This window comes from Hirundo rustica, chromosome Z (genome assembly GCF_015227805.2).
Source record: "Hirundo rustica isolate bHirRus1 chromosome Z, bHirRus1.pri.v3, whole genome shotgun sequence".
NCBI lineage: Eukaryota > Metazoa > Chordata > Aves > Passeriformes > Hirundinidae > Hirundo > Hirundo rustica.
The window spans coordinates 21297200-21313515 of NC_053488.1; the positions used below are offsets into that span (position 1 = coordinate 21297200).

Sequence of the window (16316 nt, forward strand, 5' to 3'; positions counted from 1 at the left end):
CCTCTCTAAAGTGAGGCATTTAAAAAAACAGTTGCAGGCTTAATGTTTGGGAAGCAATGTACTACGTCTAATGCAAAGCAATATCAACATCAGTCCTTTGCAACCAGAAGTTAGCGCTGCTTAGCAAGATGTCATTTCACACCACCTCACTTATAAAGTTACTTACAAACACTCTAGAAGAAATAAACGTTTCTTTATAAACAAAGAAATTCTCCTAACACTGTACAGCAGACCACAAATTGAAAATAATCAAGCCTGAATAGCAGCTCTGTAAATAGCTCTATACTATGACATTGTCAATTAAATTAAATAAGCCAAACAAACAGCAGTGTAAACTCAAATGTCATTTTTACAAGCTCTACTCTGTTAATTTAATTCCAGGACTGTATTTATATATAAAAATAGAATTGTTAAAACATAAAACAGTATTGGCTCTTATCTCACCAGATGGAGAAGGTCCGTGTCTACCGAGGGGAGATTTTGTTTACATTTTCCTTTTGCAAGCTCATATCCTCACTAGAATTGCTAAGTGTAAGCACTAAGAGAAGATATCCCTTGGCTCCAGCTAGTTTTCCCAATAGAAAACTAACACTAAGAAGAAAACATACCTAGGAAGCAAGATATACCAGAGAGCAAAAATATTTAAAAGCTGCTGCAATGAAATTTCCCCCAGAAAACAGAGCTGCCAATACTTATTAGAAGCTCCAACTTTTATCTTGAAAATTCTAGAAGGAAACATCAAAAAATTAATTTTTTTTTTCTTTAATGCCCAGATGCCGTTACACTCAGAGGTGCAACAGAGCATGATAACAGCATTGCTATTTGAGAAATTCTCCTTGGCGGGCATTTACAGTCCAGGTAGATGCCCACATGAAGGAAATTGCTGCACCAGGTACATTATGAACTGTTACTGTTAAAAGGGCTGAAGCTTCCACCTAGACTGACAAGGCCCACCCACAATAAACTAGTTAATTTTCTCCTCTGTTCATGGCCTGAAGCATTACTAATGTTGAACCTAATGGTGCAAGCAAAACATACAATAGTATGGGCCAGTGTTCTTGACTGAAGATACAGACGCCTTCAAATCTCAAAATCAGTTTGTTTAACCACTAAGAAATATGTTGGACAATCTACCCACTTTCTAGGTTCCTTTGCATACCACACAAAAGCAGGTATTTCATGAAATACTGCCCTGGAGTGGGTAGGCACCAGCTTATCTCTGAAACTCCCTGATCCCCTCCTTTACAAGAGGCAGGAGACAAAGAAACAAGTGCATGTGCTTGGGGGAAAAAATGCAAATGAAGGCAGGGGACACACAGGACGCTTGACAAGCTCCACTACGGTTAGCATGGAAGCAAGAGGCAACCCCAGTGCACAACTATGGTTTTATTGGCCAAAAAAGCAGCTGGAGTGGGCCACTGGCTCCTAAACACAAAGAAGAGACACAGCCTCTGCAGCGGCAATATGCAATTAAGAGACAGATGCCGTTTGTACATTGCGGTCACAGCCTCTAAATACTCAGTTCCTTTGATGAAAGGCAGCAAACTGCACAGCCTCGGCAGCTGAGACGGGTGCCTGTGTAGGGCTTCAGCGAGAGGGATATCCCGGGGAAGCCACCAGACTAAACAAAGATCACAAGCATGCCACAGACCCACAGGGTAAAAATGGAATCCTTAGCAACTCCCAGGAATGTGAACCATGCCTCTAGACAAAGCACATGAAATAAATTACACCTTTAGCTTCAGAAATAGAACTTACAGTTAAGAGTTGAATCACAAACCTGGGAGTCTCATCTCACCAGTAATTCTTCCACTCTATCTTCAAGGCTGTACAGCACGTCCAGAAAGTTCCTATGAAAAGTGACTTGGACGTGTTATATTTTGCTAGCCCTATGGGAAAGCACTACCTAGGGCGTGTGCAGAAATCATTTCAAAGGCGCACCTCCCAGAACATCTCCCAGGACTGGCTGAGAGACTGAAGGATTCCCTACAAGAGCTTGAACTTCTCTGAGTTTGGAGCTGGAACGGGTTGCTAGGCACTGCTAAGGCCCAGCCCGTTTGTCATCCCAGGGAATTTGCTGTTCAAATGCATTGCGCCGAACACCAATGCACCATGCTATGAAGGACTCCAGCTTTCCAAAAGAAAATCTTTGTACCTACACCTGCTCCTTCTCTCAGGCTAGAGCTCCTCTATGCCAAGCCCTCAAGGAAGGACTTAAAGTTGAGTTCTGAAGCTCTACAGAAACCTGATGCACTAGTTACTCAGCATTACAGCGAAGGCTGAAAAGTCATTGCTACATGATGCAGCATGAAAGTATTTTGAAATCAAGCCATATGTAACAGTACAGTTTTATAATATAATATCTAATTTTTATAACATAAAACCTGTACCACAAAATGAAACTATTGTCTAGAGCACCCACCAACATCAGGTTTTACAGGTACAGTTGCTCCTGCATTGCCACAAAGCAAAAACCTAAACATAACATAAGTTAATGGTCTAGATCACATATTTCCTGACTCACTCCCAGTTATCCCATAGTACTCCTGGTCTCTCAGAAAGGAGTATTTTTAAACCAGCTGGAGATGTCAAACTCTGTTCAGTTTCAAATGGCTTCTCTCAGCAAACCAAAGTCCATCCATTCAGATGCAAACATCAAACTATGTTTGATATATGCTGATCCTATGCCACTGCACAGCAAGAGCAGGACACCAGGGAGGGAATGAAAATGATAGAAAATTAGAAAGGAAGGCAAGACCTAGTGCTTTGCAGTGCCATGCGCAAGCACTTTGTGAAAAGAGATGCACAGAGATGCACCTGCTTTCCCTGCACAAAAATATTCACTTCATCTCCAAAAAAGACCTGAGCATATCAGAGATACATATATTCCATTGAGTTATTAGAAAGCAGACAAAATTTGATGTAAACATTAAATTTATCCAGAGATTTTTTTCTTCCCTCTAACCATCTCTCACCATTTCAGCATCACTCTAACACAGACACAAAAAAGAAATTAACTTGGAAGTCTTGTTTGCAACTAAACTAAACTAAACGTTTTTAAAAGCCACATCAAGATCCTAGATGCTCTACAGGCACCACTTACAAAGGACTGGAGGGTCAGACAAACTCCTAAAGACCAGGAAAGGAAAATACAAGCCAGAAATTGCAAAAAAGTCTAGAATCACTATGGGAGGATGAAAAAACAATAACAGAGCATTCACCAGAGTATTTTTAAACTCAGTTCTAAGGAGAAAGCCTTGTTATCCACATATTTTTCAACACAGTCCGAATGATTTTTTTTTTCCTGATCAGATGCTACATATACCACTGAGATAATTAAAATTAAGCATGCCAAATTACTGCAGCGCTCAAAAGATACTCTGCTCAAACCTCCTAAGCAGGCACATGGTCATATTCAGTTAAAGGGAACCCAAGTGTTCTGAACACCCGCACATCCCAGATCACCTTTAACGCTTGCAAATGAGAGGAATGCAACACGGGGAGTGCCTGAGCAGATGGCCAAAAGATTACATTCTAACTAAATCAGCACATGACCTACAACCCAGTCACTCCCCACACTAGAACAAAACCTACGTCCCCTTGCAGGGGTCAATAAAGTGCCATGGAGAGGCTGTGTGAGAAATTACAAGAATGGAAAGGTGCACTCTTAATTACCACTTTTTAAAAAGAAATGCAACGCTGAAAGCCAAGCATTCAAAATGCATTTTCCTGATCAGCTCCTTGATAAATAGCTTCCTCATCCCTGTGAAACACAAATGCAGCATTAACATGTCTTCAAGAGCACTCTAACTTCTACAGCAACTTTCCCCAGCTGAACAGCAGAATCCATACATATTTCCATTTCACTCTGCTTTTCTCACCTTTTCCAGTTGCTCAGACTTCAGCGTACAGTGACATGCAGCAGTAGGTGCAAAGGTTGCTTAAACAACAGAAATGCGACTAAGACTACCCAAGACTAAGTCAACACACCAAATTCACACCCATGTGCCCTCCAGCAGGCATGCAGAAGGAAGGGGAAGCCTCCTGTGAAGGACACAATGGTTAGGTAGTGTTCCAGCCCTTCACTTCCTATAACTCAGCCTTCGGAAACCATTTTGCTACTTGAATTCTGCACCAACAGTCACAGTGCATGCACCCCCTCGCAGAGCCAGAAACTCAGCACCTCCTACTCATTTCTTGGAAGTTATTGATAAAATACACGACAGGCTGGCAAGTGGCTCAAGACTAGTGCTTGTAACAAGGATTGCTCTATCCCTGGAGATCTCATCCTGACAGATACCAAGGACCTTTCACAGAATCAGAGAATAGGTCAGGTTGGAAGGGAACACAGTGGGTCCGACTACCCTGCTCAAGCAGGGTCATCCTGGAGCACACAGCACATGATTGTGCCCAGAGGGTTTTTGAATACCTTCAAGGAGGTGATGCCTTAAGGCACCACCTCAGGAAGGTGACTCCACAACCTCTTTCCCTCCCCTGGCGATCAAAACATGCACAGCCCTCTGCACTCTCTCATCTTCCACCTGAGGGTGAGGAACCCTTTTCTTTCCCACTACTCAAACCCAAAAGGTGCTCCAGCCTGGAGGAAGTAGAGGTCATGAAGTGACCTCACCTGTGATTTTTAACTTGGTCACTGGTTTGTTTCACACTATCCCCATTAAACCCCAGCAGCATCAGTTGTGCTATTAACTGCAATTCCAAGTGCCATAACAGAACAGCAGTACTGACTGTGCCACAAAACTCTTCCCTCCATAACTCCTAAGGGAAAAGCTGGATAAAAGAGCAGTTTAGTGGTTTTCCAAGTCTGCTACAAAGATTCAGTGTGACACAGCCACCTTGATATTCCCAGCCTGAGACAGGTGTAAAAAGAAAGGCTCCACTGCATTCTCATGTATCTAGAGTTAAATTACATTCAGAAGGACTAGATTTCCCTGAACTAGCTCAGAGGAAGGATAACTGCACAGGAGGCCCCAGGGACCCACCAACACTCAGCAGAACCTCAACAGCTTCTGCTGTAACTGCAGAGCCCAGCGCAGGGTATCCAACTTCTCCCAGCAGAGCCCTGCAGAACTGGGGTGGTTACTGCAGACAAGGCTCCTGGAGGCTCAGAGGCCACTGAGAGACACAGGACTTAAGTCACATTCATAATTTCATACTTTGTTTTTCTGCCAAGCAAAACAAACCACTGGTTTACATATCAACACGGTTCCACTCAAGCAAGAAGAGAGTACTTTATGCCCCACTACTCTCTTTGAGAATGACGTGATGGAAACACAGCGGTCCTTCATGGACCAACAGTCCTAAAAGCTGTGACTGAATTCACAGTACACAGGGGATAATATTCTGTTATTGCTCTAATGTGAAAGAAATGCTATGCTGCCAGAAGGAAGAGCCACTGCAAAATGCCACTCTGCTCGATAACTGGCAGAAAGCAGGCAAGTACCAGGGATTTTCAACAGTGCCCAAAGAACCAAGGTTGCTTTTAAGGACAGAACTTTTCTGACTTAGTACTTGAAACAGTCCTTCAAAAATCCATTACTTTGATTGAGACAACTGTGGGGGAACCCAGATAGCCAAGTTTACCTCAACTGAACTGAGGGATCGATCTGCTTTAATACGTAGTCCGGAATAAATGGAATAGATGTGATATGAGTTCATTAATTTTTAATAGTCTGTAGAAATGAAAAAAAAAGGAAACCAAAAAGGCCCAACATACCACAAATCACTTACATGTTGCATTTTCCAATCATGTAGCAAAGAGCTTTCTTCAATTTGACCACTCTGAATGCCCACGGGACAGATTGACTTGCCCTTCCCAAGGCCTTGGGAACCGCATCAAAGGGAAGACACATTCCCTTCAGCAACCAGCCATTACTCACATTACTCAAGGATTCTTCTCAGGAAGGGGGTGGGCAAAAGAGAGATTTTAATCTGTAGTCTGTGATAGCAAATTGATCTACCCAAGAGATTTCTGTATTGCCAGATGTCTTGAAAATGAATTAGAATCCTTCCTAATTCACATGAATTAGCATCTTCCTGCTCAGATGATCTGCAAATTCATTACCCTGTCCAGAGGCACACAAAGCTACTAAGTTTATTTGCTTTACAATACAGTTTCCAACAAACAGCTTTCTACCAGCCACTCCACTCTTCCTGCCCACTGGACAGTAGGACATGTGACTGTTTGCAGGGTTTTCCAAATCTCTGTACTAAGGAAACACATACTCCCATACACATATCCCCCTTCAAGGTTCACCACCATTTCATAGAGGATTTCCAGGAAAGCACTACATAATGCACACATCCCAGTGACTCCCCCACACTGTCAAACCTCACTAGTCACTCCCCCGCTCCTCTGTAAATTCTCCAATCAGTCAAGACCCAGGTCCTGCATGTACACAAGAGGCACAGCGTGCAGAAGACAGCACCCCACTTGCTCCCCTCCACAGTCCAGACACTCCACAACTTGGGGCTCACAGCTATGTCCCAAGGGGATACTGCTGCCTGTTTCTGGTTACTAAGCTTGACCCCATCATTTGTTTCTTGCCAGAATTTTCACTTGTATAGGATGAACTTTGGTGAGCAAAGTATTGAAACCTAAGCAGAAAATGCCCAGCTTTTATATGTAAAAGCTATGTATTATAGTCATGTCTAAATCTCTACTACTGCCATAGCCCATGAACATCAGAGCAACACAGCACAGTGACCAGCTAGACTATTCCCCAGTATTTCATGCACATAAACTTGGGCGAGCTTGCAGGACAATATGATGGTAAATCTACACAAACCTGAGAAAACCCACAGTCAATACACTGTGCTGATCTAATTATAAAATGAAAGATACATATGACTGTCTGATCCATCCAGTCTGATCCCCTCAGTGAAGCAGGTAATTTCATATCTCCTGCAAATATGGTCACTTTTCAACTCAGCTTTTGCATTAACTTTGAAAATGTGTACAGCACAGCTCAGCTTGGATTATAGCTTCTTAGCATTCCACTTCTTCCATCCCTACCAAAGTTACTAGATAATATAAACAGAACAAATTTTAAAACAGTGTAGGAAACCCTTTCTGGCATTTGCACATACTCCCCACATTCTCAAAGGAACCTGGAGGAGCAGATAAACTTTGCAAATCCTTTGTCAAGAGCTGTTTAACTGTGTGGGTTATTTTATAATGAAAGTCAGTCCTCATCATCAAAAGTAGCCTTCTTTTAAAAGGTTCTACTTCTCTAAAAGGTATTTTATGTGACAGAAGGGGTGACAATTTACTTTCTACTCTGGTTTAATGTACTAGGCAATTAATGCAAGTAGACTTCTAAACACTTTCAATGACAAAACAGATTTAGACAGTTCAGAAACACATCTGGGTCTTGTTTACAGGTTAATCTGTTACCAGATCTGATTTGACACACTGGCATAACATCACACAGATTTTCAACTTCCTGAACTGACGGGTTTCCTATGTATTCTTTTTGTTACATAGCTCAAGAACTCACCTGCCTGAAATACTCCTTGAATTACTTCACTGACAGAAATTCAGATGAAGAAAACACTGCTAAAAATAAAAATCAAAATAAAAAAATATAAAAATTAAAATAAAAATATAATGTTGCAAAACATATGGGGATTGCAGTTGTGAACAGTTTTGGACAGAAAAATTAAATGTATCTCAAACACAAATTGAATTCTACTAGGGAACTACAGAACAGGAAAATGGAATTTAAACTATGTATGCAACTTGTAGAAGGCAACTGTGATGGGACTGAATGAAAAAGGAAAACTTAAAAGGTCTGCAACTGATTCCTTCCCTTACACAGAAATCAGATTGCTCTTCCAAATTCTTACACAGAATTCCGCAGGGAAGTAGCATCAGGACGCAAGGTCAGGCTGTTGTTTGTTGGCTTGAAAACAATATTTGAACTAAAGCAACTACGACAGGGTTCAGAGAGAAGAAGGCAGGGAGGAGATTCACAAAACAACAGGTCCCAAAACCCAGAAGTACCCTCACCTCTGAACTTTTAAGCAAATACGTTGATTTTACTAAAAAGCTAGCACAGAACAGGATCTACACTGCCAAAATATATACAATACACTGTGACCATTCAGCACTGCAAGAGAAATCCAGCATTTTAAAATATGCAGATCATTTTATCCAAAAAAGCCTCAGGAGATCATAACAATAAAATGCTTAAAACATTGATAAGCTATTTGGTAAACCACAGCTCAAATCTTTATTACATTAAACATTAGCACTTAGTGGAACTTCTGCTTTGCAATAGAAGCTGCAAGAAGTTCACTTACAGCTGATCCCAGAAAAAGCTTCCTGAAAGGCAGTAGGAAGCATTCAATTGATTTCAGAGCAGCTGAAATAAGCTTAACATTATTGTTTCTTCTCTCCAGAAGGGGGGGGAGAAAAGTGAACTCATGAGCCATACAGCCAAGAAAGCTAGAATCAGATGCTGGAAGCAGTAAAGAAACTAGGAACATGCAGGTCTTGAACTTTACAACCTCCTGAAACATGCCAGTGAATCCAGAATGTCAACAGCCCATTAAATATCGTCCAGCTTTTACATAAAATATACTTGGAACCAGAAACAGTGCAGTAGCTTCTACATCCAAGCAGCTTGTAAGGTGAAATGCTGAGCAGGAGAGAGGAGGAGGTGGCAGTTGAGGAGTGGAATTCCCAACACCTGAACACTCTTCCAGACATTCCCATCACTGCAGATACTTTTCCAGGCTCTGAGTGTATCTAACCCCCTTTCTCCTGCCTGCACAGTACCCCAGTTCAGCTGGCAGGCAGGTAGTCTCAGGACACTTCTCTAGCCAGCACAAAACACACTAAACCCCTGAGTTCAATTTCAGCTTTCAGGTAATTACAACAGTAATTGAGACTCGTAAGCCATCTTCTGTCTGCTTTGGGACATGCTGAAATGACAGCCACCCAGTGCCCAAACAAAAATCTTTCTGCTACGCAATGCATCTTGTTATTGCCCTTAAAGGCTGTGCAGATAGTGTTTGCTCCAGCTCTCGAGAGCCCCACAGCCAGTGCTGGAGTACAAGGTGCCTCAGCCTGCACGCCGCTCTGCAGAGAGCCCTTTACCTCATTACTCACCTTTCCACCTTATATGGCAACAATCACTATCTCAGTGCAAACCAACAAGTTAATTCTAGCAATGCAAGAGTCAGCATCCTCAGATGCTTACTCAGAATTGTGCTTTGCTCCTTCATAACATTCCCACAGACATGTCAGTACCTACCTGAAATTTCATTTTGCTCCTAGCTGTCACCTCAACAGCCACTTTCCTGAGCGAAAGGCCCACACTCTGAGACACAGCAGGGCATTCAAACTATCTTCAGATGGTTTTCTTCACAGAGAAAAGTCTGAAGTGTCAGTCCTATTTCTCCACAAAGAACCACAACCAAGTAACACAAAAATATTCACAATCAAGGTGCCACCTAGACCCCTTTTGCTGTCTCAGAGATGTTCACCTTCTGGTTACTACCTCTCTCCCTACCAGCACCATGACAATGCCACTCAAGATTTTTAATTCATTGCTCTCAAAACATCAGCTGTTTCAGTACATCTGATAGCCTCACTGCTCAAATTAGATGCTAGAGTTCCCAAAAAACACTTTGACATCAATGATATCTTGCACTTGGGTCCCAAACCAGATGTCTTCTGCCCTGCAGACCAGGGGGCTCCTTCCGTGCCTTCAGCAGGAGTTTGTACTAAGAGAAACCATATCATGAGAGTGAGGGCTGCAGAACAAGCACATTAGCCTGTAATCCATACAAACATCTAGACAATTACCAGAAAAGAGCGTGACATGATGATACAGCAGTACCTACTCCATAAATTAATATGCCCCTAGGCTTAGGACCCAGAGGTGACATTTCTGAAAGTCGTTTTGCACAGTCTTTTCCACCACCAAACCTCCCCCATCACCAACATAATCAAACCTGAAGGGTTCCAGCAATTTCAGCTGAATTCCACTTTGGCATTTCTTCAAAAACAAGGGGGAATACATGCTTCAGACACCTTTTCTCATAGTTTAGCCTTTTTGCTATACATATTTGTTGTCACTTGACAGAAGTACTGGATGTTTTAAAGCAGACAACACAAGCAAACCCATATTGCTCTGCATCAAGAAGAAAGGAACTATCAAAGAGAGGCAAGATGCTTTGCTACCTGTTTGACACAGCAAATAGAGTCTGGCTTTTATAAAACTAAAGAGCCTTCCCCCCAACCACGATACACAAAAGAAAATCCTTCAAATTTTGTGGGGCTCTAAGCAGAGGGTTAAATACCTTATTACTACCACCACCAGTCCTCAAGGGCAAACACATGCACCTAAGCTGACTGAGTAATCCCTCCTAGCTCTGGCCTGACCTAGCTCAGGCAGGTGAGCACCACCTCAAACTGATTGGTCTGGATCAGGTATACTTCTCTTGAGAAGTGGGAAAGCAAACATAGACTGAAGTTTTGTTATGATGTGCTTACAAGACTCTGCTTTTGTCCCAAGTTTGCTCTACAAAGGGCTGGGGAAGCAGGGTGTGATTTGATACTATTTGTGTAACAGAACACCTTGCAAACAAAAAAGAAACAGGATTTAGTCAACATCCCTGATTCCGGAGAACAGCTAAATCCACCTATATACATCTATCCTACAAACAATTAAATCATTGCTAAAAAGCACAGCTAGGAGAAATCCTTGCAACTTCTATTTATTCATTTTTTGGCTGACAAACACAGACACATTCCTGAAGCTCCACCAAAGTTTCTGCTCAGTAGCTGCTTTGAACTGAGCAGTAAGGACAGGAACAAAATCTCTTATTCAAATCACAGAGATTATAAGAGGTTAATCCCCCTGACGCTGGCAATACAGACAGCTCTGTCAGGCGACCTGGTTCCCCAACCAAGAGGTGAACTAAACAGTAATCCAAGCTGCCACGCCTCTCCAATATTCTTCTTCAGCCTTAATATTTTTAGTCAAAAAGCAGCTTGGGTGCAGTGTATTGGAGCGAGTTATTGTGTGTCCGACTCCCTCAAAAGATGCATTCTGTCAGACTATGCTTTGGTCACTTTGCTTTAAGGGGTTCCCTACAGGTTACAGATTTCTCCTGAACTTGCAACTGTTTTATGATCAGAAAAGGCAACCCCCTACTCCTGAATCAGTGCTTCATCATGGAAAAAAATAAACATCCACCAATCTTACAGAATTTTTAAACATATAAGTTACACACTACTGGACAGAGCAGTAAAGAAAGCTTCCAATTTTCAGTGGCATGACATGCCTTTCTTTGAAATTCTGCAGGGTTCAGAAATACATTATTTTAAGTTAGCGGCAGAAATATATTATTTTAAGTTACTGGAAATGCCTTAATTGATTAAAGGAACAAACCTCACTCTACTTGATTTTACACAAAACAGACTGCAACTCACATATGTTTCCAGCTGCCAAAGACTAAGGAAATATGCATAATGAAAGCCATATCCTTTCACCAGAAGGCAGGAAAAGAGACAGACTGATAATGTATCAAGTCTGCTAGGAGCCAGTCTGAGCTGGTAAACTGACTTTGATGACAAAGCAACAGCTCAACTAGTTTATAATAAAAGCGTTAGTAGAGGGAAAAAAAACCAAAAAGCAAATATAAAAATTAATTTAAAACTCCACACATGCCAAAAACACCTTAATAGTAATTCAGAAACCAGATGAATGGAGAAATTGGCTTCTTCAGGTTTCAGAGGGGTAGGTAGGTGTATTTATTTTGAAAAAAGATACATCGCTCTGCAGATTTCTTCCAAGACACAGACCACGTGCAGCTTCTCCTCCGAGGCTGTACACCGAGGTAGAGGCGACTGAAATGACTAGAATCTTGCCAGAGTTATTAGATCAAATCACAGCCTGGTCATAGCCAAGGTAACAGCTGCTAGAAGACACAAATAGTGTGGTACCAAAGAGGAAAGAGCAGAAATCAGAGAACAAAACCACTTGTGTGCTTGTCCTTTGGCGTGTGCTTTTCTCCTGTCAACAAAAGTCACCTTAACAGTCTCCTCAGTGACTCAGGTTTCTACACTCCCTGTTCAGACTTACTGTAAACAAGATGCACCCTGGAAAAAGAGTTGCTGACTAACCACACCAGTACTGATTTCCTCCTAATCACAGCCTTGGTCTATTTTCTGGTAGTTTCGATTTAAGTTACAGGATTGCAAGCACTCAGCCAACTGGAACACAGCTACTTGACAAGCAGGAACTGAGCACAAGCTTGTCCTGAAAGGCACCGAGATAAAAAAATGGTACTAACAAATACCACTGTTCAACTTCAGAGGTCTAGCATATTTACCAAAAGAGAAACTCAAAAATAAAGCAACGGCACATTTTGGTAGATTCAGTAAATTTTATATTTATTTTTTAAGCAAAAAGCATCTCACCATGCTACAGTAAATAATAAGCTTCCAGGAAAAACAGCACCTATGTTTTCTACACCAAATAATTAAGGAGGAATGGTCTATCATGGAAAATATTTTTAACTAAAATATTTTTTTTAATTATGTTACTTAATATTTACCTGTTTGGCCTTGCAAACTAGAGAAAATATTAATATCTAGGAGAAATAAGAAATAAGTTTGACCATGAGAACTAAGAAAAAGTAAAAGAACTTTTTAGGGTATGAGCAATGGTGTAACTGAATGAGATTCCAGGCAGGAACAGAAGAGCAAACAACAAAAGAGTTGGCAAACTATACCTTTAGCAGTCTGATTTTAATCTTCACATTCACAAACTGCTCAGATAGTACTGCTTCCTGTAGGACACTCACAAATCACAGAAACACGACAGTCAGATTGCCATCTAAAAGATCTGCACCTCACAAACACATTAGTACTCACCTGCCAATACTTTTGTTTTGTATCAGCATGTATACAAAGAACTGAATCATAAGAAGGTCTTACTATTGATAAGGAGTGTGCCCAAGAGAACAAGACTGTTCTCCCGAAAGGCCTGCTGCTTGTTTATATTTGGACCTCCATAAAACATAAGGTGAACATCCACCAAGTTAAATAAGAATCAAAACCATTAACCAAAATAAACAGCCTTAGGTAAAAAAAACTGAGTATGAGCAAGCTCCTTCACATGTAGGTTCTTTTCCTTACTATTAACATTTATAAATAAGGAAGATGCTGAATCAATTTTTTACCTTAATATACAGTTTGTCTATAGTAATTAGTTGTCAGAACAGTAACTCACATCACAGTAAAGTTAGTGCAGTGAGGATCACAAAACTGGAAGGGCCCTTTGGGATCACCAACTCTAATGCTGCTTCTCCCAACACCAGAACCACTTGCACCATTCAAAATCATTCCTACCTTCCACCCAACACTCTAATTAATGGCATGTGTATACCTTCTATATCTTATGTCAACACTATTCCCCCTCTCCATGGTTTTCTTCACTCCATGTTTAATTTCCTGATGTTTTTAACGGACACAAGTCATAGATCCCATCAGTTTCCGTTTACAAGCATGGTGCAGAGACATAAGGACTCCCCAACACCTCTACTTTTACTAAGTTTCACTCTTCTAAGCAATGCTTGTCACTTGCCTCTAACTATAGTTTTTTTACAGAACATCAACTCATTTTCATTCTCACTCTCCTCAGGGGTCACTGAGTCCTTCCTGCATTACATTTATTTGCTTCAAAATTTACTATGTAATGAAGACTTTTCTTAAGAACATCTTTGACACACACATTTGTATTCTTTCTTGCCATGACATGAGTGGAAGACATCTGCTCCTCCCACTTGTCTTAGCAACATCACTAGCTTCCGCTACAGCCAGCTCCTTATACTCCTTACAAGTCTTTTGCCGATTTTCTTTAAAAAGAAGTTTGCTATAGGATTCAAGAGATATTACAGAAGTACAAATAGATGTATGCTTTCATCTAGAAACAAGAACCTAGCCCAGAACAATCTTACTCTCACAAACCCATGTCATATTTCATACAATACCCTTCCACATTGCTTCCACCTGGCTATAAAAATTTTATTATTCTCTCCTAACAATTTATTTTAAACTTTCCTTATTGTGACAGTCCTGCCTGCTTTTGAAGTCAAGATCCATATTTACCCACATTTATCACTCATCGCCTTCATCCTCCTGCCTATCCGCAGAAACAATGTCTATTCCTCTCCAGTTAGGCGATGCCACTGCTTGTTTGCAGCCATAGTTAAGCTTCCAATGACAGAGTTCAGATTTTAAGTACTGCACATTTCAGCGCTCAGGGATACAGACCACCAGACTTAAATGCAGGAGATCAAAATTTTTCCTCCCACCATTGTGCATGAATTTCAATTTCTTAAGAAATTTCTATAGTCAAAGGACCACACCCAGTCCATCTTTACACATCTCCCTGTCCCTATGCACAGAAGTCTGATTCCTCCCCACTGTGGAGCTGGCTTTTTCTCCTTTTTGTGTGACCAAAGCACCTGTTTTATTACTGTTTTCAAGATGAACCTTGTCTGCTGAGGTGGAAGCCCCTGCCTTAGCCTTGGACTTCCTGATCCTCAACACACACCTTCCTTTACAAACAGTCACACCTCTCAAAGGTTCTCTGTTTGCTCAGCATAACCTGACGTAATGAACAGGTGAATCATCAGCTCTGGGGTAATTTCCTAGGTGGAGCCTTTTCTGTTATTTAAGATGCTAATATTTACCCCTGTAGATTCTCTGCATTTCATGCTCTCCTCTGTATCCAACCTCCTGCTTCGCCAAAAAGCTTCTTCAGCTTCCCTGGAGGCTTGACAATTGCTAACCCATATGTTCATCTGTTTATCTTAACTTAGTTTCAGTTGTGATCATTCAAACCAAGGTCACTTCCACATTCAACTTCCCTAAAGCATCTTCTGTGTCTCTCAAAATCACATCTACAGTTCACTCCATCAATTTTATGGCTTTAGTCACTGTCTGACAGTGAAACTGTCAGATAACACAGCTCCTGGTACCCCAGCCACGACAAACAGTATATATTCTCTGGTGTGAGGACTGAGTCTTTCACAGTGAGAATACCCAGAAATACTTTGCTCTAACCATGTTACGAGATTTTTAACCACTTTTACATCCTGGACTACGTGCAGTAGATCTCTTGTGCTATCACAGCAAAATCTCTTATCAGCTCTTCCCAAAGCAATTTCAGCCCAGCTGGTTCTCTTTTATCCACACTAATGCTGCTTTACAATTTTGCATCGCCAAACCACAGTGGAATTTTCCCAGTCACCTCTATTCCTCTCTTTCTAGAGTAGGACAGCCCTCCCAACACCTCTGACTCCCTCATAACCCCCACTCATTGTGACTCCTGCTAAACTTCTGGGGACTAGTTCTGAGTCCTAAACTGACAGCTCCCTCCTCACCACTTTAGCCACAAACTTCCCATTTTGCTTCGTAACACAAATGTGTTTGCACCCTCTAGAAAAACTAACTCAACACTACTAATTCAAATGATTTACATTGTTTACTTCATATAACTGTAGCATTTGTTGTTTCTGGATCGGATAACCCCCATTTCATCTGCAGCACCAGCTCTGACATTCTATGAAGACAAAGAAATATACAGTGCAGGCCCCCAGGAGCATGCACAGGATTAACTCATCTATATTCAAACTTCTGTCACATGCTGCTCTCCTCCAGTACAGCCTGAACACATTTCTACATCTTTGACTTAAGTGTCAGGTTTATACAGAATAGGAACTTCAAACTCAAGTTTACAACAAAAGTAAAAGAACTGTCGGGCAAGCTCTGCTGAACCACGCTCCTCCCACCCAGCAAAAGTGTAACAATATGTGTAATAACAACAACAAAAAAAGAGTGTAACAAAAAAAAGTGGCAGGTCTTGATCTCTTCTTAGCTGTGGAAAAATGGCTAAACACTTGTCATTGTAGTCAGATTTCTCATAATATAACATCCACTTGCCTCTACTCAAGTAACAGATACTACCAAACTCCATTTTCCCCAACCCTTAAAAGGGCAAGGAGTACAACTTTCATAGTAGCTTCTGCAACCTATGGAAAGGCACATCAGATGCTGCTGTTCTGACGCTGAAGCCAGTAAACTATTTCAGTATAAAAAGCAGAAATTCAACACATATGATAATCAACATAAAGCTGCCAAGAACCATTGAAAATCCTTCATCAATTTTAGTTCAGAATCTGATCATTTTCTATTAGACTCTAGGTTGTTATATTTAAAAAATACTATGTACTACAGATGGTCATATTAGATGATTACAACAATTCATTCTGGC

General features: G+C 41.1%; 1 protein-coding gene across 3 annotated transcripts in view; it reads right to left on the bottom strand.

Moving 5' to 3' along the window:
* Nucleotides 1-16316, bottom strand: part of UNC13B (unc-13 homolog B) — a 209416-nt gene that overhangs the window by 183314 nt on the left and 9786 nt on the right. The gene's annotated exons all lie outside the window — the stretch shown is intronic.